The sequence below is a fragment of the Astatotilapia calliptera genome, chromosome 6 (assembly GCF_900246225.1).
Source record: "Astatotilapia calliptera chromosome 6, fAstCal1.2, whole genome shotgun sequence".
NCBI lineage: Eukaryota > Metazoa > Chordata > Actinopteri > Cichliformes > Cichlidae > Astatotilapia > Astatotilapia calliptera.
The window spans coordinates 17,069,896-17,091,936 of NC_039307.1; the positions used below are offsets into that span (position 1 = coordinate 17,069,896).

Consider the following 22,041-nt stretch of genomic DNA (forward strand, 5'->3'; position numbering starts at 1 on the left):
GATTAAAAACAAAAAGTGAAATTACTTAGAATTAATTAGAAAATACTTGAGTACAATAACAGTATTATTGTCTCTGCTTTGGTCTCTTGACCACTAGATGGCAGCAAATGCATAGATTTCCATGACTCTGGCTTAAATAATTAAAAGGGCATTTTGCCCATTTCTTTTTTCTCGCATATCCTTATTTTTTTCTTTTCTTATTTTTTATCATAGCTGGGCATCCCTATTTCCTTTAAAACATTTCAAATCCATATTCATATGCTTTCACTCAATTTTAGGGCAGAATATATTACAGCTGTTTTTTATTTCTTCTTCAATATTTACATTGGGGGGGGGGGGGGGGGATTTGAGTTTTGAAACTGGTGAAATCTCCACACAAATAATTTAGTTTTTGGCTATTTCCTATTACTGTTGCTCCTGTGTAAGTTCAAGTAAGTTCAAGTGATGTTCTTGTGTATGAATTTATAATGCACTCACACACACACATACTCTGCTGGTGGCCTGAGCATCACTGCTCAGTATGTGGGTGGTCTTGCCAGGTGGAGGAGAGAGCGATTAACACCAGGCCTGCCCAAAGGGAAAAGAAGGAGCGAGGGAGAGAAAATAAGAGACGTAAGACGAGATAGACATCTGTCTGCCAGATGTGCTGGGAATAAAGAAGTTAGTTTATGAAATAGACAGAAGGGAATGAAAAGGGTTTTGGTCATGGCACTCACTGACAACTGTGTTGGCTGTGACTGAAATAATACTTATTCTGTCTGTGATTCATGTTCAGTTGCTCTTTTTAAATTTCCTGTGTGTGTGTGTTTGGTCTTTCTTGTCTGTCATCTTGTTATATTCATAACACAAAGACAGCCACATACTCACTAACACTTGCTCTCTTTCCATCTCTTCTGCTGTTCGTGCAGACTGCAATTACAGCCTACAGTATAAACCAGTGATGACCACCTGTCAAAACATGTCCAGTAAATGTGTGTCTGTTAGGAAGGTGTTGAGGGGAGGGAATGAAACAGGTTTTACATACAGAGGAACAAAATACTGGTTCCAAGTATAAAGTCATTTCTTTGCATTATTTAATAGCCACTAAAAATACTCTAAAATTTTTATTGTTGAGAACTTACACTACATGGATAAAAGTAATGGGCCACACCTCTCAATCTTTGAATTCAGGTGTTTTTAGTCTGCTTTTACAAACATTAGTGAAAGACTAAAGAGCTCACTGAATTGGACTGCGTTGCTGTTATAGGATGTCGCTACAGGAATTCCTCTGGCATTAATATCAGTATAAGAAGGTGTTTTCAGGGTAATGAAAATGTACTCAAAAGAAAGTTTCATTTGCACAACTTTTAAAAAATTTCATTTCATTTATTGAAACTAATGAACTCGTTTCAAATCAAATACTCTTTTTTTCCCCTTGAATTTGAAGCCCAACTTTGAAACAAACATGTCATACTTTCCTTCCCTGATTTGCAGTGTTTGGTTTCTTTATTTGGTGATCTTATAGAAGTATTACATGATATTTGCAAATTCTTCCTTTGAGGTTCAGCTTTTGGTTGAGCGTCTTTTCTTTTCTTTCTCCCCCCCCCCCCCCCCCCCCCCCTCCCCCAGGTCCTGAGGAGTCAGTGTTTCTTTCCCGTGCAGCATGTGTGAGTATGTGTCTGTGTGTGGTTTACAGCTGTTTACATAGCTCACAGTGGGTGATCTCTGTTCAACAAGACCAACCTCTGAGATTCAGGCATTTCGAAGGCCTATAAACTCTGGATGAAAGCTGAAGCCAAATTAATAAAGTTATAACAGGATAAAGATGTGGCTAGTTACACAACGCGACATTAAAACTGCCCTCTTAAATGACCGACCACTCCTGGTCATAAAACGCAGCATGAAGAATACACTGTGTTTGTATACACCCTGTTCGCATTAAATCTTGTGCATGCGGGGCCTTTTCTTGGTTTGTCTTCATCCCCGCTGGATCATTTGTCCCTCATAATGAGACAATAAGTGAGTGTGGAAAGGCAAAATCAAACAAAGCTTTTACTTCATGTTGACTCCATGTGAACAACAATGGCGAGGTGTGTTACCTGGAACCGTTAAAATGCATTTTCACTGATGCTCTAGTTATTGGGTGCTATGGGTTTTATCCCACCTGGCTCTGCAGTACTTGTTGTTCTTTCTGACTTGTTAAACTCAGCCTTTGCACACAAGTTGGAAACCAATAAATGCTGGAAAATAAAGTGAATGAATTCTTTTAAAGATGTAATCCTCTGTCATGCAAATATTTAAAATCTGAATATAGAGCATGATGAAGTATGTGTGTGGCCAAAGTTAGTGCATGTGTGGCATATCGGTATGCATCACTCATATTTTGGGCGAGGAAGCAAACAGCTTCAATAGTATCCTCTCTGTCCAGCAGGGCAAACTCAGGAGAATATCTAGAGCAGAAAAACGTGAAGGCGAGGCTGCTCTACACAAAGAGCTGAAGGAAAAGTGTATAACTTATAAATGAGCATACTTCTCAGGATGACGTGGCAAACACAGCAGCTGCAGTATTTGCCCACTTGGGGGCGGCATATTGAAATGTTTTCACCTTTCATGAACACATTGTCACAAATAGTTACCCACTTGCACAACCTGCAGATACGCCTAGCACTTTTAAGGAGACAATGATTCAAACCTCGTCTCACATGCAGTTTTTTTCTTTATCCCTAAAAATGAAACGTCTCTGGTGGCTTAAAAAGAAATCACGAGAGCTGACGCAATGAATGAACACAGTATGGTGAGCAATTAAAACAATAAGCACTTTTGTTTGTCTGCCTTTAGCAGATGCTTGCTGTGCAATGCTGCAACAATTTGTTCTGGAGCCTCGTGTTTTTGCATGTTGCTTTGTTTTTCGAGCCAGAATTGGGATAAGAAAGCAGCAGAGCTGGGGAGCTTCTTGATTTAGTTTTACAGCATGTCTTTTTAATTTACTGGGATATTACGTGAGATATGGTAAAAACAAAGCAAGAAACAGACTTTAAAAAAGATGTATTTGTGAGAAAAAAGAGAAAAAAACTGAGCAAAATGAAACCAGCCCCTGGTCATTGTGCATCAAGCCTTAATGCACAAATGCGTATAAAGCTTCAAGTGGCCATGAAAGAAACTGCAGCTTTTCGCACACATGCCTTTCATAAAAGTGTCCATGAATGCTTTGCTCAATAATGAAGTGAAACAAAATGTAAATGTGGCCAGAAATCTCTGCCAGTTTGCTCAAATTTGTGTCACATGCGTGTGAACATGAGATCAGTTTATCTGAGATTTATCTTGCTCAGTTTCCTGCTGTAAGTAAAGCAAACAACATTTTTGAGCACACACGAGGCCGCTCAAACATGTCTGCAGTTTTTCAGTGACAGCTGTTTGATGCTGCCACCATTCAAAATGTATGCGAGACCCACAAATCACTTCTTGCAAACATGTTTACGACATCTTACCCACCACAATCCGGCTCGTTCACTGCTGTGCACACATGAAAAAGTATAACAACACGTTTTCTCACTGTGTTTCTTGCACGCAGCTTTAGCTTGTGTATTTTATTTATGCGTTAATTATTGTGTCCTGCGTTGTGCCATTTTGTTGTTTTTGCCTGAAGTTGAACTTCTGATTGCTTTTGAATCTTTCTCTATCATTCATTTTGCTTTCATGATTTCAGAAACATTTTATTGCAGCATAATGGATCAGAAAGGATGTTTCCTCTTTGCTGCATTAACTGAGGTCCATACATCTGATTCAAAGCATATCTTTGTGAATGGAGCTGTCGCACAGCGCGCTCACACTCATACACCGTCGGCGGTCCCCTGACATGAAACAAACTCCCTCACATCGTTATCCACCTCCCATTCATCCATCCTCACTCAAAGACCAGAAAAGGATTTATTTGTGCGATCAGAAGTCTGCTGCAAAATCTGGCAACCATATGCTCGGACATATAAGTCTTTTATGCCTTTCAACTTGGTCTTTTTATTCACACATGTGCATGATTCTGCTCTTGTTTCATATTCTCATTGTTTTGAAGTGAATCTCAGCATTGTGTGGTTGATGACTTTGTGCCACTCGGCGATCCTTTCTGCTCTGTGTCTAAATGTTCGAGGGGGATTATGGTTCAAAGGGGCTGAGCTGAGCTTGTACAGATGACTCTGGCCTGCAGTTTCCCTCATGTCTACAAGTTGTCAGTAACACAGGGATGTATTACAGATTAGTTCCACAGCTCTGCTCGTCGGCTCTTCTGGCATTAATCTTATGTCGGCCTTAAGTGGATCACTAATTGCTTTAAAGAGTTCGGAAAACAGACTCCTCTGAAACATGGGATTCAGACTCACAATAGGCACGCATGCCTCTACTAATATTGCTTTTTTTCTGGGTGTATTAGGCTATGCTACAAATGAATGAACTGGACATCTTTTAGAAAATATTAGACTTAATGTATGATTTTGAGATTGCATTAAATATCAAGCATTCAGTTTTTTCCTGCCTGTAAACACAAACTGGACAAACTGGATTTTTCATGACATTACAGTTTTTTCTGAATGCTTAAACCCTAACTGTGATTCCTGTAGCACAATCTTTAAAACTAGTCAGACTTATAGCAAAACCACTCACTGAGTTTGCAAAACTAAAAGCACAAAAACTGCTTTGCACTCAGTTTGCAATTTTGTAACACACACTTTGCAAAACTGTAGGCACAATTCACTGCACAACACTCAATTACCAAATTTCCAACACACTCCTAGCAAAAGTATACACATGTATGGCTATCATTAACACTAATTTGCCAACTGTCTGGCACACTTTCACATGTGAAAACTTTTTTAGATAATTAGTTCACTTTGCAATCAGCCTAAGCATTATAATACAGGTAAGCTGTGTGTGCGGAGTACAATGGAGGGAGTAGAAAGAGTGAGAAGTAGAGGAGGCCGAGGAAGAGGACGTGGAGGTGAAGAAGTAGGACGAAGAGGACGACAAGGACAAGGAGGAGCAAGAGGAAGACGAGGAGGGGGGAGAGGAAGGGTAGGAAGAGTAAGAAATAGAATTGCTGATGACATCAGAGCTACAATAGTGGACCATGTAATCAACCGTGGAATGACCCTGAGGGTAGCTGGCCAACGGGTCCAGCCTAACTCGAGCCGCTACACTGTAGCAAGTACCATAAGGACATCTTGAAATGAGAATCGGTTAGTACAGTCACTTCGCACAAAGATTTGTAGCACTGCCATATGCCAATGAGAAACACACCAATACCATTGATGTAAAAATACTGAAATTGTACTTTACAGAATTGCTAGATGACCAGGGGGCAGAGGAAGCATGTTCACTGCAGACCAAGTAACCCATATAGTCATTATGGCGATTGCAAATAATCCTATACTTGGAAATAAACACTTGTGTTTGTTTTGATGTGTTTGAATAAACACCAGTACTTGAAGTTTGGATCCCTCTATGCTTATGGATCTATGACAGAAGTATGAGCTCAAACTGACATAGCCTACCTTGTGCACAGAGAAAGCAAAAGCCAGATGTGTTTTGTATTCATACCATCAGTGTGCAGTTGGCGCATTGTGTGCTTAGTAGATGATGGCTTGTGTGTACTGTTTGATACGGAAACACCATTTTTACGAAGGTGTGAAGAGTTAATCTAGCTGTGTTTGCTTTTGCAAGAGAACTACAATGTTTTGATGATTGGGTGACAGGTTTTCTTATTTGTGTGAAGAGTTTTGCAAAATTAGCCAATAGTTACAAAAAATGTGCTTAAGCAATCAGAAAAAACTGTAATAGAGAGAAGGTCATTTAAAGCAGTCTTCCAAGAACACATTGCTTAACTGTTCAGAGATTTTTATAGTTGGAACAAACACAGGAAAGCGTAAACTTGGGGTGTGGCATAAAGTCATGCTGGAGTCACAAAAAGCAGTGATCAGAATCATTTGGAGATCCAGTTGTCATCTATATAAGTTCCCCCAGTTTTGCAAGCTGTTCATTCTCGTTTACGTGCCCCACCCTCCCTCCCTTATTTTCAATTCTTTAACTTCTTCATTTCTACTTAGTCCATGGCGATCTGCCAGGCCCGGGAGCCGTCGCCAGTCCCCTTCGAGGCCTTCCCCAAACCGCGGCTCAATTCATGTCCAAGCATTCACCTTTACCTACTAAAACGCTGTCAAACCTAAAATGAGGACGTGGGCCCAACTAATGAAATAAAGGTTATTGTATCTCATTTATAGTTTTAAAGTGTTACTGGGAGCATGGTAGGATGTCTTTGCAAGAGTCTTTTTAATTGAATTCACATCATGCAAAAAAACAAAGCAAACAAACCTAACTTGGGTGCTTTAAGGAGATGCAGTTGTGTTGCGTTGTATTTTTTTTTTTGACTTAACATAAATTTTGGCAGTGTGACGCATGAGGGAGGGATGGCAGAGTTCACTTTCTTTTTTTATCCCTTCCTTGTTATTTCCCTTTTCAGAAAAGGGAAGCAAAACTTGGCCTGATGGCTGTGAGATAGACAAAGGTCAAACCAGATGCCAGGGAGTTCTTCAACTTCACTTATGTTCATAAAGCAGATAAATATACGTGTATGTAAATATACCACAAGTGGGGACTTAAAAAAGGCAGATTTAAAAAAGGTTCAATAATAATAATTATTATTAATAACAATTAACAATCAATAATTGTTTATGAGCGCTGGAGGTAGGAACGGAAACGGAGCAGCGTGGAGAAAGGCAATGTGCAGAGGAGAGAAAAGCTGTGAATGTGGACATTTTATGGGCTTCAGGGCAGCACAGAGTTGTGCAGCTGGTACAGATTTGTCTTTCAGGTATTACAAACTACCGCAACTTCTTGTTAGTCTTTTTCATGTCACAATCTAGCTAGGATTGAGTTAATGACAGTTATTCATTGTCCTACATCAGTTTGTAGTCTGGACCACAAAACTCCAGCGTGAACAGCAGGATGGATTTTCTCCTTCTTTAAACACTTAGGTGGCCGGTTATTCGATTTAATCGATTTAACCTAGTCAACTAATTTTTACAAGGGGTTAGATTTGATGGTGGGACTGTTGTGGAAGGCTCTATTAATAAGTTTATAAAGATATACAACTGATATTGAGCAGAACTGAATTCCACTTCCACAAGAGTCCCACTTTCTCACATTGTCATCTGGCAAAAATTAATAGCCAACGCCTGCTATGAGTTTTGAGCTGAACAAGGTATTTTTCAAGTTATAAAAAACAGAACAAAAAAATCTGCTTGCCTCAGCATATTGCACAATATTCTATATATTATTGTGCAAGATGATGAGAGCCTTTTGTAAAAATATGCAGTGTTCAGGGTATAATGTAAACAGGTTCCATAGGCAAGCTTAATTTTTAGCATGATTAAAAACATATTTATAAATTTAAATGTATTTAATTTATTTAAGAAACCATGGGCTGAATCCATCGCTGAGCCAGGCCATGGGCTCCAAATAGAGGACACCAGATTGATAGCTTCACTTTATGCTTATGATGACGATAACGATTGTTGGCACGCACTGGTGGAAAGCTTGCAGAAACAGGTCCAGAGCAGGAGGTCAGAGAAGTGTGTTTTCCTTTCCAGATCAAAATTAAACTGGAAATAAAAAGTGATCCACACATAAACAAGTGGCTGCATAAACAAGTCAAAGTGATATCTAGTTATCTGTCTGAACAATCCAAAATCATGGACCAAACCCTGGACCCAGTGGGTAGACTAGGTTTATATTGATGATGGTTGGTTTGCATGTTCATTGTGTGGGAAGCAAACTGAAATTAAACAGATAACCTGTGATGTTTTTAGCTGCAGTGAATTCAGGAAGGCTACTGGAGAGTTAACATCCAGTGATTTGGCCCAGCATTAATATTTTGTTCACAGCTTTCAGTGTGTGTTTCTCCAGAACACAGCTGTAGTGTACACAATAATTAAAGAGGGGTTTCATTGTTACTACTTAGGAAGGTACAGCACAAAGTCAATAAAAGTGTGTGTCTTCCTTGAGAAGGGAAGCTGGAGACTTTGGTGAAGGCTAATAAAAATACAAGTAACACATCTGACTTTCACTGTATATTTATTATTAATAAGGGACTTGTAAGTGTGAGCCTTTCTCCTCAGAAAGAAAAGGTTACCCTCAAAACTAATGATAAATTATTACTGTGTAATACACACTCTCCAAACTGTGCCCATTTTTTCCTTGCTTGAACACATCAGTACTGAGTTTGGTTACAGCACAATCAACTGACATGACAAACATCCTCATCCATCATCATCACTACATGTTCTGTAACATTAAGACTTATAATCAGTGAGTTTTCTCCAGTTCCATAGATGCATAGGAAATTATATATTTACTTCTTTGTGCAGCTTTCAATAAACATCCAGATATCCATGCATTCATAATAACATGCCTGAAAGGCAAAGTTCACCTTTTGCACAAATTCAAACATGCAAAGCCTCGATCATTGGTGCTTTTTGCTTCAATATCAGTTTGAGTATTAACCACAAACAAGTAACTCTGTACAAGTGTGTACTGGAATGCTAGTACAAAAATATTTATATTAAAAGGGGAATTGGGAATTAGGACCCATTTAAGGGGAGAATGATCAGTAGATAATTCCAAAGCAACTATTATTTGTCCAACCAACAGCAATACCTGTGCAGTTATGCTCATAGTCCTGAAAAACAGTGCAGTTGTCAAAGGAGCCCGGAGGCCAGTATGTGAGTGTGGACCCAAGCGCAGACCAGACACAGAGACAACTGGTAGATTTAACACAAGCTTTATTTATAAGGCAAACGTGAACTTGAAAAATGCAAGGAAGGGATTCTTGGTGAGGTGTTTTGACATAGCATGACTGCAAACAGCTCATGAAGGCCTGTTACCAACTTGACTTAGCTGATAAACTGACAGAGAAGAGATTTACCATCTTAAATACTGTCTCACTGATTGCCAGGGATCAGGTTCAGGTGAGCTGTTCAGGTGAGATGAGGAGGACGGGGTGGATGCGAATGAGAACATGGGAACACTGGAAACCTACAGGCAGCTCACTCAGACCATCATAGCAGTAGATTGATTGTTTCAGTGAGTGTCTTTCTGAAGCTTGTGCTGTGTTTAGTGTTTTCATATGAAAGGTCTCTGATCCATATGTAATCTCTCAGAGCAGAGGAGGACTCCAGATGATGTCAGCGGGAAAAAGCTGGTTATGAGAACAGTAAAGATAAAGGAGGAATCATCGAAGATGATGGTTGAGGTAATAGTGATAATCACCCATTTAAGTTCTAAATTACTTGTTAATTACAGTCCTGTTTTGAACTGTTCTGTTTTATTTACTTATGAACATTTAATTATTTTTACTTATGAACTTATTTACTTATCTTTTTTAGTGGTCAGAGCTCAAACTGGTGGAAAAGGCACTTATTAAAGGACACCGTCCAATGAACCCCTGCCCGGTGTATGACAAGGCCAACAAGAAACTTTTCCTGTGTTGAACACAATATCACTGAAATGTACCAAAGAAAATGCTATGACAACAGGACCCGTCTCTGCTACATCACAAGGTACGATCTTGGAGAAACCTGGAGCAATGTGACCGATTTGACAGACAAACTGAGTGAAATAAAACACTGGTCCACATTTGCTGTTGGGCCAGGCCATGGTATTCCAGCAGAGAGTGATAGACTGATTATCCCAGTTTATGCTTAAACTTGTCGCAGTAGTGCTTCCCTCTCGCGTTGCTGTTGTAAACTAATTACATGTTTTGTTCAGTTCCCATTGTAAATCGTATGCACTCTCACTGTATAGTGGTAGTCATGGTGAAAACTGGAAATTTGGGGAACTGTTTAATACGGTATCAGTTGAGTGTGAAATGGCTGAACTTTCCAAAGACCACATCTACTGCAAAGCCTGTAATGAAAATGGCTATCGAGTGGAAGCAGTCAGTGATGATAATGGACATATCTTTACCATTCCCCAACCTGGAAACAAGCTGGACGGATCAATCGGTGGCCGCGTTACAGGACGCACTCGATGACGCAGACTGGGACATGTTCAGAAACAGCTCCGATGATGATGTCAACGTGTTTACGGAAGCGGTTGTGGGATTCATCGGGAAACTAGCGGATGATACCGTGGAGACAAAGACTATCACAACGTTTCCCAACCAGAAGCCGTGGGTGGATAAAACCATCCGCGACGCTCTGAGATCCCGCACCGCTGCCTACAACACGGGACTCACGACGGGGGACATGGACCCGTACAAAGCCGCGTCATATAACGTGCGGAGGGCGGTGAAAGAGGCGAAGCAGCGCTACGGGAGGAAACTAGAGTCACAACTCCAACAGAGTGACTCTAGGAGCCTGTGGCGGGGACTAAGGACAATAACGGACTATAAAGCACCAACAACCGGTATGACGAACGCGGCCGTGACTCTGGCAGACGAGCTGAACACTTTCTATGCTCGCTTCGAGGCTGCAGCTAAGGACTCCAACGATGCTAGTGCTAGCGGCGCTAACGGCTGCAGACAGGAAGATACTGCCAGCACCGGAAACGTGCTCGTCATCTCCGAGCATGAAGTAAGGAGAGCCTTCAAGAGAGTGAACACCAGGAAAGCAGCAGGACCAGACGGCATCCCAGGTCGTATCCTCAGAGACTGCGCATACCAGCTAGCTCCTGTGTTCACTGAGATATTCAACATCGCTTTATCTCAGTCGGTCATCCCCACATGCTTTAATCAATCAAACCTTTATTCGTCACATGCAGGTTGCCCTGCAGTGAAATGGGACCCCCCCCCCCCGACCTTACACATATAGCACAAACATTACATGGGGATACAGGTCGGAGATTGGTAGAATCAGAGAAAAAAACATTGAAATTTACACTACAGTGGGGAAAGTGCAAGAGGAAAAAAGAGACCCCTACTCATGCTGTGCTTCCATGGTAGGACAGCATGAGAACAGGAAACAAAAAAACTCCTTTGCACAAAAAGCACATAAATGTCCACAGCACAACATTGTGAAGACATGACAAGCCACAGGGGTGGGTGGGGGGGTGAGGAGTAATCCGAAGCGAACACAGCAGCCACCCTGCACAGCGCTACCATTCCAGCACGGCACACAGCCCGCCGCATTCCCTCGCAGGAAACAAGCATCGAAGGCGTTGGAAGGGGAGGGGGGATGAGTGAGTGCCTATCAGTGTAAGTGTGTGTGTGTGTGCGCGTGTCCATAGTTCAGCTGAGACAGTGTCCTTCGGCCTATCAGGCTAAGTAAACAGTCCTCCAGCCAATCCAGGTGTCCTTGCATGGGATGGGAAGAATAGCCGTAACACAGTCGTTATCAGGGAGTGATTGTTTGGCTCCAGCCTTGGGCCTGCAGCTGGCGCGTTATGGGGGTCCGCAATGTTCATGTTGATTTTGTTAATTTCCATGCGAGCAGCCCAGGAGAATTTTCAGGCTGCTCTTTAACACTCTGACACTGGCCTCTCGATCTCCCGTTGGAGAGTCGCGAGCCTCCCCATGATGGTATCAAACTTCTGTTCCATGGTGTTATCATTCTTTTGATTCTGAGACCTCACAACTGCAATGATCCGTTCCGCGATGTTTTCCAACTGTCGCTCAAGGGTCTCATTTTGAGCAGGCCTCTCTCTGATGTTTCCCCTCATACGCTCAATGGTGTTGTTTTGAGCCTTCACAGCAGCTGCAAGCGTCTCCAAGGTGTTGACCATATTACGTTCGTTGTGAGAGGTCGCGCCTCGTTCCTTTCCGATTCCAGCGGGCAGCCTTGGGGGGGGTTTGAACAGCCGGTTCCGCTCTCTTATTTCTCCGATAAACCAGGGCTAAGCCAACTCCGATTAGCATGAACCCTGTTATCATGGTTCCAAATAGATAGATATCTTCAGCGTCCTCGATCGACAGTCCCGTCAGGCACATGATCCTCCAGTTCTGCCACCCGTCCATCGTGTATCCGGCAGGGAAAGTCCCTCCAGGGCACTCAGGCTCTCCCGAGCCCAGATTTCTCGTTGAGAAAAGGGTGTCAATAGCATTCAGAGACCAGTTGATCAAATCCATAGTTCTCTTTTAGGTTTTAGAGAACGACAGTGGGAGGCTATTCCAGGGAAAGTAAAGAGTCCATCATTGTTCCTGTCCCGAAGAAACCCCACCCTGCTTCTCTCAATGACTATCGCCCTGTAGCCCTCACCTCAGTAGTGATGAAGTGCTTTGAACGCCTGGTCAGAGACTTCATCATTTCTTCACTACCAGACACACTGGACCCACTACAGTTCGCTTACCGTCCAAATCGTTCCACAGACGATGCCATCTCTCATCTCCTCCACACATCACTCACTCACTTGGACACTAGAAGGGGGAATTATGTTAAAATGCTCTTCATAGACTACAGCTCTGCATTTAATACCATAATTCCCTCCACACTCACCACCAAGCTGGAGCATCTGGGACTCAGCTCATCTATGTGTCAGTGGATCTCCACCTTCCTAACTGGTAGACCACAGGCAGTAAGGATGGGGGGACATGTCTCAGCCTCCACCACTCTCAGCACTGGAGCCGCCCAGGGGTGTGTTCTGAGCCCCTGAGCCAAGACGGCCTACCTGAAGGAGATTAGGAATCTAGAGAACTGGTGCCAGAGGAACAACCTCCTTCTAAACGTCAGTAAGACAAAGGAGCTGATAGTGGACTTCAGCACTAAGCAGGAGAGGAACTACCAGACCCCTGTCATCAACGAGTGCCCAGTGGAGAGAGTGGACAGCTTCAAATACCTCGGAGTTCACATCACGCAGGACCTGTCATGGTCCTGTCACATCAACACCGTGGTGAAAAAGGCCCGTCAGCGTTTCTACCACCTCAGACGCTTGAGAGACTTCCAACTGCCCTCCAAGGTGCTCAGGAACTTTTACTCGTGCATCATAGAGAGCATCCTGACGGGAAACATCTTAACCTGGTTCGGGAACAGCACCATGCAGGACAGACGAGCTCTACAGAGGGTTGTGCGGTCAGCTGAGCACACCATCCGCTCCGAGCTCCCTGACCTGCACTCAATCTACAGCAGGCGGTGCTGGACCAAGGCCAGGAAGATCGTGAAGGACCTCAGCCATCCCAACAACAGACTGTTCTCTCTGTTGAGGTCAGGAAAGCGATTCCGCTCCCTGAAGACCAACACAGAGAGACTGAGGAGGAGCTTCTTCCTGCAGGCGATACGGTCTCTCAATCACACCCCCACACAGTACTGACCCACACATATAGTTCTTACACACACACTGGACATTCTGGACATTGTTTTCACTTCATCACTTAAATCACTTTAAGCATATTTGCACTGCACAAGACATAATGTGGATTGCACAACACTGGTCACTATATTCTTCATTTCCAGTTAATACTTGTACAGCTGCTGTTATTGTGTGTATATATATATATATATATATATATATATATAGGACAGGCCCCTGCACGGTATGTACCACCGGCAGATAGAGGAGGTGGCTGATATCCAGAAATCCTACCAGTGGCTGGACAAAGCTGGACTGAAAGACAGCACAGAGGCACTAATCATGGCAGCACAAGAACAAGCTCTGAGCACAAGATCCATAGAGGCTGGGGTCTATCACACCAGGCAAGACCCCAGGTGCAGGCTGTGTAAAGATGCCCCAGAGACTATCCAGCACATAACAGCAGGGTGCAAGATGCTAGCAGGCAAGGCATACATGGAACGCCATAACCAAGTGGCCGGCATAGTGTACAGGAACATCTGTGCCGAGTATAACCTAGAAGTCCCGAGGTCAAAATGAGAGATGCCCCCAAGGGTGGTGGAGAATGACCGAGCTAAGATCCTGTGGGACTTCCAGATACAGACGGACAAAATGGTGGTGGCTAACCAACCGGACATAGTGGTGGTAGACAAACAGAAGAAGACGGCCGTAGTGATCGATGTAGCGGTTCCCAATGACAGCAATATCAGGAAGAAGGAACACGAGAAGCTGGAGAAATACCAAGGGCTCAGAGAAGAGCTCGAGAGGATGTGGAGGGTGAAGGTAACGGTGGTCCCCGTGGTAATCGGAGCACTAGGTGCGGTGACTCCCAAGCTAGGCGAGTGGCTCCAGCAGATCCCGGGAAAAACATCGGAGATCTCTGTCCAGAAGAGCGCAGTCCTGGGAACAGCTAAGATACTGCGCAGGACCCTCAAGCTCCCAGGCCTCTGGTAGAGGACCCGAGCTTGAAGGATAAACCGCCCGCAGGGGCGTGCTGGGTGTTTTTTTATATATATTTATATTTCTTCATACATTCTTATATAGTTCTATACTGTGTATTGTGTATTTTGTTGTACAGTTATTTTATTTTCAACTTTAATTTATATATTTTATCTTATTCTTTCCCAGTTAAATTTACCCTTCATTCTAATTTGTGTTGTACAGTTATTTCATTTTTAACCTTAATTTTTTATATTTTATTCCTTCCTAGTTAAATTTACCCTTTTTAATTTTTCATATTTATTTCCTATCTTATTCATAGCCTTTTCCTTTTTTTTCTTTAGGTCACGAGCAGTTGTCTAAACATTTCACTGCATATCGTACTGTGTATGACTGTGTACATGACGAATAAAATTTGAATTTGAATTTGTTCCTTCCCATTCCATGCAAGGCCACCTGGATTGGCTGGAAGACTGTTTACTTAGCCTGGCGGGGCGAAGGACACTGTCTCAGCTGAACTATGGACACGCACACACATACATTGTGTTGTATGAAAGGAGAGAAGGTTAGCACTCCCCTTGACAAGGATGGAATTGGCCCTAGTGGCCTGCAACACACATACGGTTAAGGCATTGCCACCTACTTCATGGCATCTCTAACCATGTTTTATTGGGCAGGGATAGCTCAGTAGGTAAAGTGGTCGCCCCATGATCGGAAGGTCGGCGGTTCGAATCCACTTAACGGCTACCCTGAGGTACCCCTGAGCAAGGTACCGTCCCTACACACTGCTCCCCGGGCGCCTGCTTAGTGGGCTGCCCACTGCTTCACTGAGTGAATGGGTCAAATGCAGAGAAAAACAAGTAATTTCCCCATGGGGATCAATAAAGTATCCATTATTATTATTATTATTATTATTATTATTACATATACTGATACTGATAAGCACTCACTGACGCATCACCCTCCCTATCCAACGCCACCTCCAACGCTTACCTCCCCCATGATGTGGACATCGGGTCAGCTGGAGGCGCAGTCGAAAGATTACAGCGGTCCCACATCAGATGTACACACTGGAACACTTTCCCATGTTGCTTGTGTTACACCACTCCAGGACAACTTGGTGTAAACAGCAGAACCGAGTTTATTTGGGGTACTTCAGAACCGTGGCTTTCACATACAGAGCCCAAGAATACACTCTTCTCTCTTTTCTTCTCTTTTCTTTTTTTTTTTTTTAAATAGTTTTTCTTTTTCCGTGACTGCCCCCTACTGGTGGAAAAACATGTAGCAGCCAAAAATCCAAACATATAGTTGAATAACACAAATACCAACAGATTCGTGCAATGTTTTGGACATATTTTAGCTTTACACTTTACCAAGTGCTACATTCCTCCCCTGCTAAATAAATGTTGTCCCAACATTGAGAAAACATGACAATAAGAAACAGAAATAAACAAATATACTTCTCTCTTCCTTGTGACAATGTAGAGATGACGTAAGTCGGCATAGGGTTTAGCAGTGCTCTAAGATCACTTTTCTAAGATCACAAAACAAATTTCCCACGTGTGGGACTAATAAAGGTTATCTTATCTTATTTTCACGATGCACTATTGGACCTCAGGTGACAGAATCACATGTTACTCTCTTACCAGATAAGCATCGGCTTACAACAGTGCTGAGTTGTTTCCGACAGTCCACATACAAATATTACCCTCTAAGACGTTACTATCACTTTACCACGTGCTCCGGAGCTTGTCAACTTAGATAGTAACCATTTAATCACAATTTACCTCATCAAACACAATGATCCAATGTCTTACGCTACCATCCCCAAAAGTATCAAATATTTGTGTCACCATATTGGTAAGGCCTTGTAAGTCCCCATACATTTTTGAAAAATAACATCATTTAAATTCAGAAAAACTCTTTCACAGTTCAATAATAACTAACTGGTACATAAGCTGCATAGTAAGGCATTTGTAGAGCTGCCCAAGGTACTCCAAACTGGTCATAGAATGGCGGTGCTGCTGCACTGGCATACAATGGGTTAACACTGTGACCAATTGCTCTTTGAACTGGTTGGCCAAATGCATCATAAGTCAATATTTTCCGTGGACATCTCTTCCTCTGAGATCTTCGCGGCTGCGGTTCCGACAGTTCTGGGTTCATTTCACTGGGCTGACCTGACGAAGCAACAGTGTCTGGTGATGCTGAGGTGTCATGTTTAGCGTTACCTTGTCCATTCACCATATCTACTTGAAATTCTTCAGCATCCACTCTAAGCTCCGTGCTCTTTCGCTGAAGGTCCTGGTCCAGTTCAGTAGCAGGTGCAGACACCATTAAATCCCCTTGAGGCTGACAGTGGTGGTGCCTCACTCTCTGAGACCAATACTGCTCTTCATCATCTGAGCTCTCTATATGGTTCGATGCGTCTTGTAGGTCTCTTTGTTTTTGTGTCTGTGTAGTGTGGCTTCATTCAGTTCTTGTTATTGTGGGAAGCGGTAATGCATTACAGGGCATTAACATGTTGCGGTGGAGGATACGGCCTCGCCCAGCACCACGCGCCGGCTTAACCTCATAGACAGGGCTGTTTTCCCCCTTTTGAGAGATCACTATGTGAACTTGATCCTCCCAATAGGAGTGTAAATTTCCCGGGCCTCCCCTCTCTGACATGTTCCTGACAAGTACCCTGTCCCCAGGTGAGAGTACAGCACTTTGTCTCTTCGGGTCATAATGTGATTTCCCTCTTGCCCCAGAGTCTTTTTAATGTTTCTGGATGCAATGTCATATGCTTCTTTCATTTGTTGTTGCCATTTGTGAGCATAATCCTCATATGATTTGCATTTGTTCGTCTCACTCAGTCCAAAAATTACATCAATAGGGAGATGTGGATGTCTAAGAGTAAATAAAAGGGCGAGTATCCTGTCGAGTCACTAGTTGTGCAATTATAGGCATGCACAACTTTGTTTACGTAGTCACTCCAGTTTCCTTTCTTTTCCTCATCCAGGGTCCGCAGCATTGACAGCAAAGTGCGATTAAACCTTTCCACCGGGTTCCCCTGTGGATGGTAGGGTGTAGTCTTTGAATTGGCTATTCCTGTGTACTTCTGCAGCTGTTTGAATAAATGGTTTTCAAATTCTCTGCCTTGATCGTGATGTAATTTACCAGGAAAACCAAATTTCAAGGAAAAGTCATTAAAAATTTTATCTGCTGCTGGTTTGCCAGCTTTGTTGCGTGTAGGGTAGGCTTGAGCAAACTTGGTGAAGTTGTCCTGTAACACTAAAATATACTCATACCCTCCCCTGCTCTTTTCGAGATGGACATAGTCTATTGAGACCATTTCAAAGGGTACAGTAGCTGGCACATGACACATGGGGGCCCTACACTGAACTGTAGGTTTTTTCTGAATATTACATTTGCACACCTGTGTAATGAAAAACTCAATATCTTTGTACATATTCGGCCAATAAAACCTACTCCTTGCCAAATTCATCACACGGTCCACCCCCAAGTGACCCATTTCGCAGTGAAGGTGTTTGTACACCAGTTCTTTGTGCGATTCCGGAATCACAATCTGAGTGTAAGTCACAGTCTTTCGTATCAGCAACCCGTCATCTGAGATAAACAGCTTTTTCCACTCGTGTAGTAGCTGTTTTCCTTTAGGGGTTTTGAGCGCTGATGTCTTGTCAAAACTCACACCAGTACTCTTTAAGTTGAGAACATAAGCTATGGCAGGGTCCTGCTTTTGAGCTTGCAATAGCTCCTGCGTTGTGATCCTCACATCTGGCGGATTTTCTGTAAGTATTTTGTTTACTTCTGGATTGCATGTTATGGCTGATATCCAATCCAGTTGTTTGTCTTCCTGTGTTTCAATGGCATTCAGTACTGCGCTTAACACTTCAGGCGAACACAGCTCAGTACATTCTGACATGTATGAATCCATACTAGAAGGTGTTCTGGACAAAAAGTCTGCATCAACGTTACTTTTTCCGGGTCGGTATTTCAGTGTTATGTTAAAATCAGCCAGCTCGGAAACCCATCTGTGTCCTGTTGCATTCAGTTTAGCTGTGCCTAAAACATAGGTTAAAGGGTTGTTATCACTGTACACTGTCACTGAGGGAGCATAGAACAAATAGTCTCTAAAGCGCTCAGTCACAGCCCATTTTAGTGCCAAAAACTCAAGTTTCCCTGAGTGCCACCTGTAATTCCTCTCAGCTTGTGTTAATGTTCTTGACCCATATCCAATGACTCTTAATTTACTGTCCTGCCTCTGATACAAGACTGCACCAAGGCCTTCTTCTGAAGCATCGATGTGCAGAATGAAGGGTTCCTCAAACTTAGGATAAGCCATCACAGGTGGATTAGTCAAAACATCCACCAAATAGTCTAGAGTCTAGTGCTTTTTGGTGGCTGTCACTCCATATGATTTTTTGGGTGGGTGCAGCATGCCCCGCCTTGGCTGACCGCGCTGGTGTTTGCGTGTGGTCAACTGAGAGTAAATCATATAGGCACTTTGCATGTCTTGAAAAATCTTGTACATAGCTTCGGTAGTATCCTAAAAATCCTAAAAGCTTTCTCAGCTCTTTAATGTTTGTTGGTGGGTTGTCCTTCAAAGCTCGTACTGCTTGTACCTCTTTCTCATCCATTTTGTAGCCGTCTGCTGAAATGATTTTGCCCACATAGCGGACCTCATTTTTAAACAAGTCACATTTATCAGGTCTTAGTTTTACTCCCCAAGCCCGCTGACGTTTGAGAACTGATCTCAAATCTTCAATATGCTGTTCAAATGTTTGACTGTACACCAAAACATCATCTAAATATGGAGTGCATATTTTGTCCCTCAAGCCTTCCAAACTTTCCTCCATGCTCCGCTGGAAAGCTGCAGGTGCATTGGTGAGTCCAAATGGGATCCTATTCCATTCGTACAGCCCCCAGGGTGTTGTGAAGGCGGTATATTTTTTCGAGTCTTCGCTGATTTCACCTTGATAGTACGCTTTGCCTTGGTCATGCACACTAAACCACCTATTGCCGCCAAGTCCATCAAGGATTTCCTGTATTCGTGGAATAGGGTGTCTGTCTGGAATGGTCTTTTTATTGAGGCCCCTATAATCGACACACAGTCTCAGGCCTCCATCCTGCCTTCTCACACACACTATTGGAGAGGCATATGGTGAGGTTGATTTGTGAATAAAGTCTTTTTTTAACAAGTCCTGAATGTGACTTTTTACTTCATCGTAGAGAGCACGTAGGACCGCATTATAGGATTTGGCTACAGGAATCTGATCAGTGAGTTTGATATCCATTTTTAGATTTCTTATGTAACCAACTTCCTCTTTGTGTTTAGCAAATGCGCCTGACTCCTCCCTTAACATTTCCATGACGACCGCCTGTTGTTCTGTGTTAAGGTGGCCCAAATTGACAGGTGGTTCCCAAGGCTCTTCTGCCAAGCTAGGTGAGTTCTGATTGTCTTTTTCTACAATCGAGCCTATCTGAGCTTCTTTGAGATTTACAGGATAACTATGTGTTACCCTCTCTATGTTACCTAGAAGGGTTTTAGGTGGCAACACAATGTCATGTTTGGTAGCATTAGTAACATAGATATTGACTTTGCGGGTGCTGTCTGATATAGACAGCAACTGGCAGTTAGATTTCAGACCCTCATCTAAAGACAAGTTTTCATCTGGCTCGAAAAGCATTTCACTTTTTACCTTTAGGTCTGTTTTGATGGAACAACTAACGCCGTACATTTGCCCACCCGGTACGACAATAGCTTTGCGTCCTGATCTGATAGGATAAGTAACTATCTCGTTACTGGTGGTGTGGATAAGGTTCAACAGTGCTTCTGCTTTGCTTGATCCTACTCTTAGAGAGTTTCTGAGTAGAGACAAGCTTTCACTGGACTGAGTAGTGTCTTTTTTGATCAGTTCCTCAATAGCATTAAACCCTATTATTGGTTTTTGCATCACATCCTGACTTACTAGGATTGGAACCCGAACCTCATTCTGAGCTGCAGCTTTTCCTCTCGAATCACAAAGGCTAAGGCTAACTTCTACCCAACCCTGGAAAGGGACTTCAGATCCATTTACAGCTCTCAAGTCTAAAAGTTCATCCTTACTTAGTAAATCGCTGATGGGGTAAACTTCTAAGTGAGGTAAATTGTCTGATTTCCAGCATGCACTCATTATTGAAACTTGGGCTCCCGTGTCCCACAGTGCCTGTGTTTTGCAGTTATTCATTCTACACCATACTAGACACTTTCTTTTTTTGGTACTTAAATAGAACACGTTTGGGGGTTGGTTCCTTTTTTAGGATTTCCTGAGTCAGTTGGTGGTGCAAGGGATAAGCTTTGGGCCTTGGGAATGTTATCACATTGGGACATTGGTGCTGAAGCTGTGGCTTGTCCCGCAGTCACAGCCCCGCCCAGTTTTCCTGCTTCTGAGCTCCCCTTACTTTGCATCCCTTTGCCCAGTGAGAGTCACTGCCACATTTGAAACAATGGTCACAGTCCCTGTTTTCTTGTTGACATGCAGAGCATCGCCTTTTTGGTCTCTGAGCTGCCTTTCTGTATGCCCTGACTTGTCTATCACCATCACCACTTCTATGTCGTTGGACAGTTTGCACTAGTGAAGCTACCTGTCCTGTGAGTTCCCTGATTGCTGAGTTACTTTCCTCAATTTTTGCAAATAAGGAGTTATCTTTGAGGGTTTTAGCCGGTTTTGTGTCAGGCTGGCTTGTGCGGGGATCAGTAAGCGCTACATTCTGCTCAACTACATTTAGTCCTGTTCTAAATGACCTGTGGGCTTTTGCCTTTAACGCTCTCTCGCTTTCATTGTACTGGGCTGTTTGCATTTTCATTAATAAGAGTTCATCGCTACAGTTTTCATCCTGCAAATATGCTCTCATTTCTGCTCTGACATTGTCATTTAGAAGACCCGTTCTAATGGACTGAAAACATTGACTTTGAACAAGTTCGTTGTTATACTTTAGGCTAGACTGGGTGCGCTCAGATGCAAAAAGGATTTTTTGACGCAAATCCAGCACTCTAATCAGGAACTCAAGTGGTGTTTCATTTGCCCCCTGTGTAGCTTTGGTTAATTGCTGGTACAGTACTGTTGCATCCGTTTCTGCATAATGGGCTTTTAGAACTTGTCTCAGGCTGGTCAATGTGAGATCTTCTTTCCCTTCCGAATAGCTCCTTAGTTTTAACCCAGGAATGATGGCACGTATGACAGCCTCCACAATCTCAGCTTCAGAGTAGCCCGTTTTTAAGCCGCTTTCCATCTGGTGCTCTAAGCTACTGAAACTCAGCGTGTCTTTAGCTGTCGACTCACCCACATGTCCACTTATACTGAAGTCTTTTCTGAATCCACCTGATGAAACATTACAGCAGCTGTTGCCAATACAGTCTCTCCCCCTGCGCTGTGTTTCGCCGTCCAGCGACGTCCTCATGGCCACCTGCTGCTCCGCTGATGTCCCTTGAGCCGCCTGATGCTCCAGCGATGTCATCGGCCCTGTCCGCCGCTCCGGAGGTGCCTGCGCCGCTGCCAGTTGCTCCTCGTGCACAGCCTCCACCGTCATCTCCGCTCTGTCTGAAGATGAAGACCGGACCACCGCTCCTGCGCCGACAGCCGCTGACCGCGCCTCCACCAGCAAAACCAGCACATCATTTAGCTCCAGAAGCACCGACATGCCTTCATCCTCTCGCTGTAAAAACTCTTCTCGTTCACAAAACTGGCTAATAAGCTTAACGAGAGCTCTGCGGGATTTGCTTTGTATTTCTTCGCTGCCCTTTTCTGTAATATTACATAGTTCACATACTCTGAG

General features: G+C 43.2%; 1 non-coding gene and 1 pseudogene across 1 annotated transcript; both read left to right on the plus strand.

Annotated features, from left to right (window-relative positions):
- The first annotated feature begins 2,696 nt into the window (after window positions 1–2,696).
- LOC113023420 (sialidase-3-like) lies at window positions 2,697–19,680 on the plus strand (annotated as a pseudogene).
- Window positions 14,764–14,891, plus strand: LOC113024882 (U6atac minor spliceosomal RNA). The gene has a single exon (XR_003272744.1). It is a non-coding gene; the product is annotated as a U6atac minor spliceosomal RNA (small nuclear RNA).
- Window positions 19,681–22,041: the final 2,361 nt, after the last annotated feature.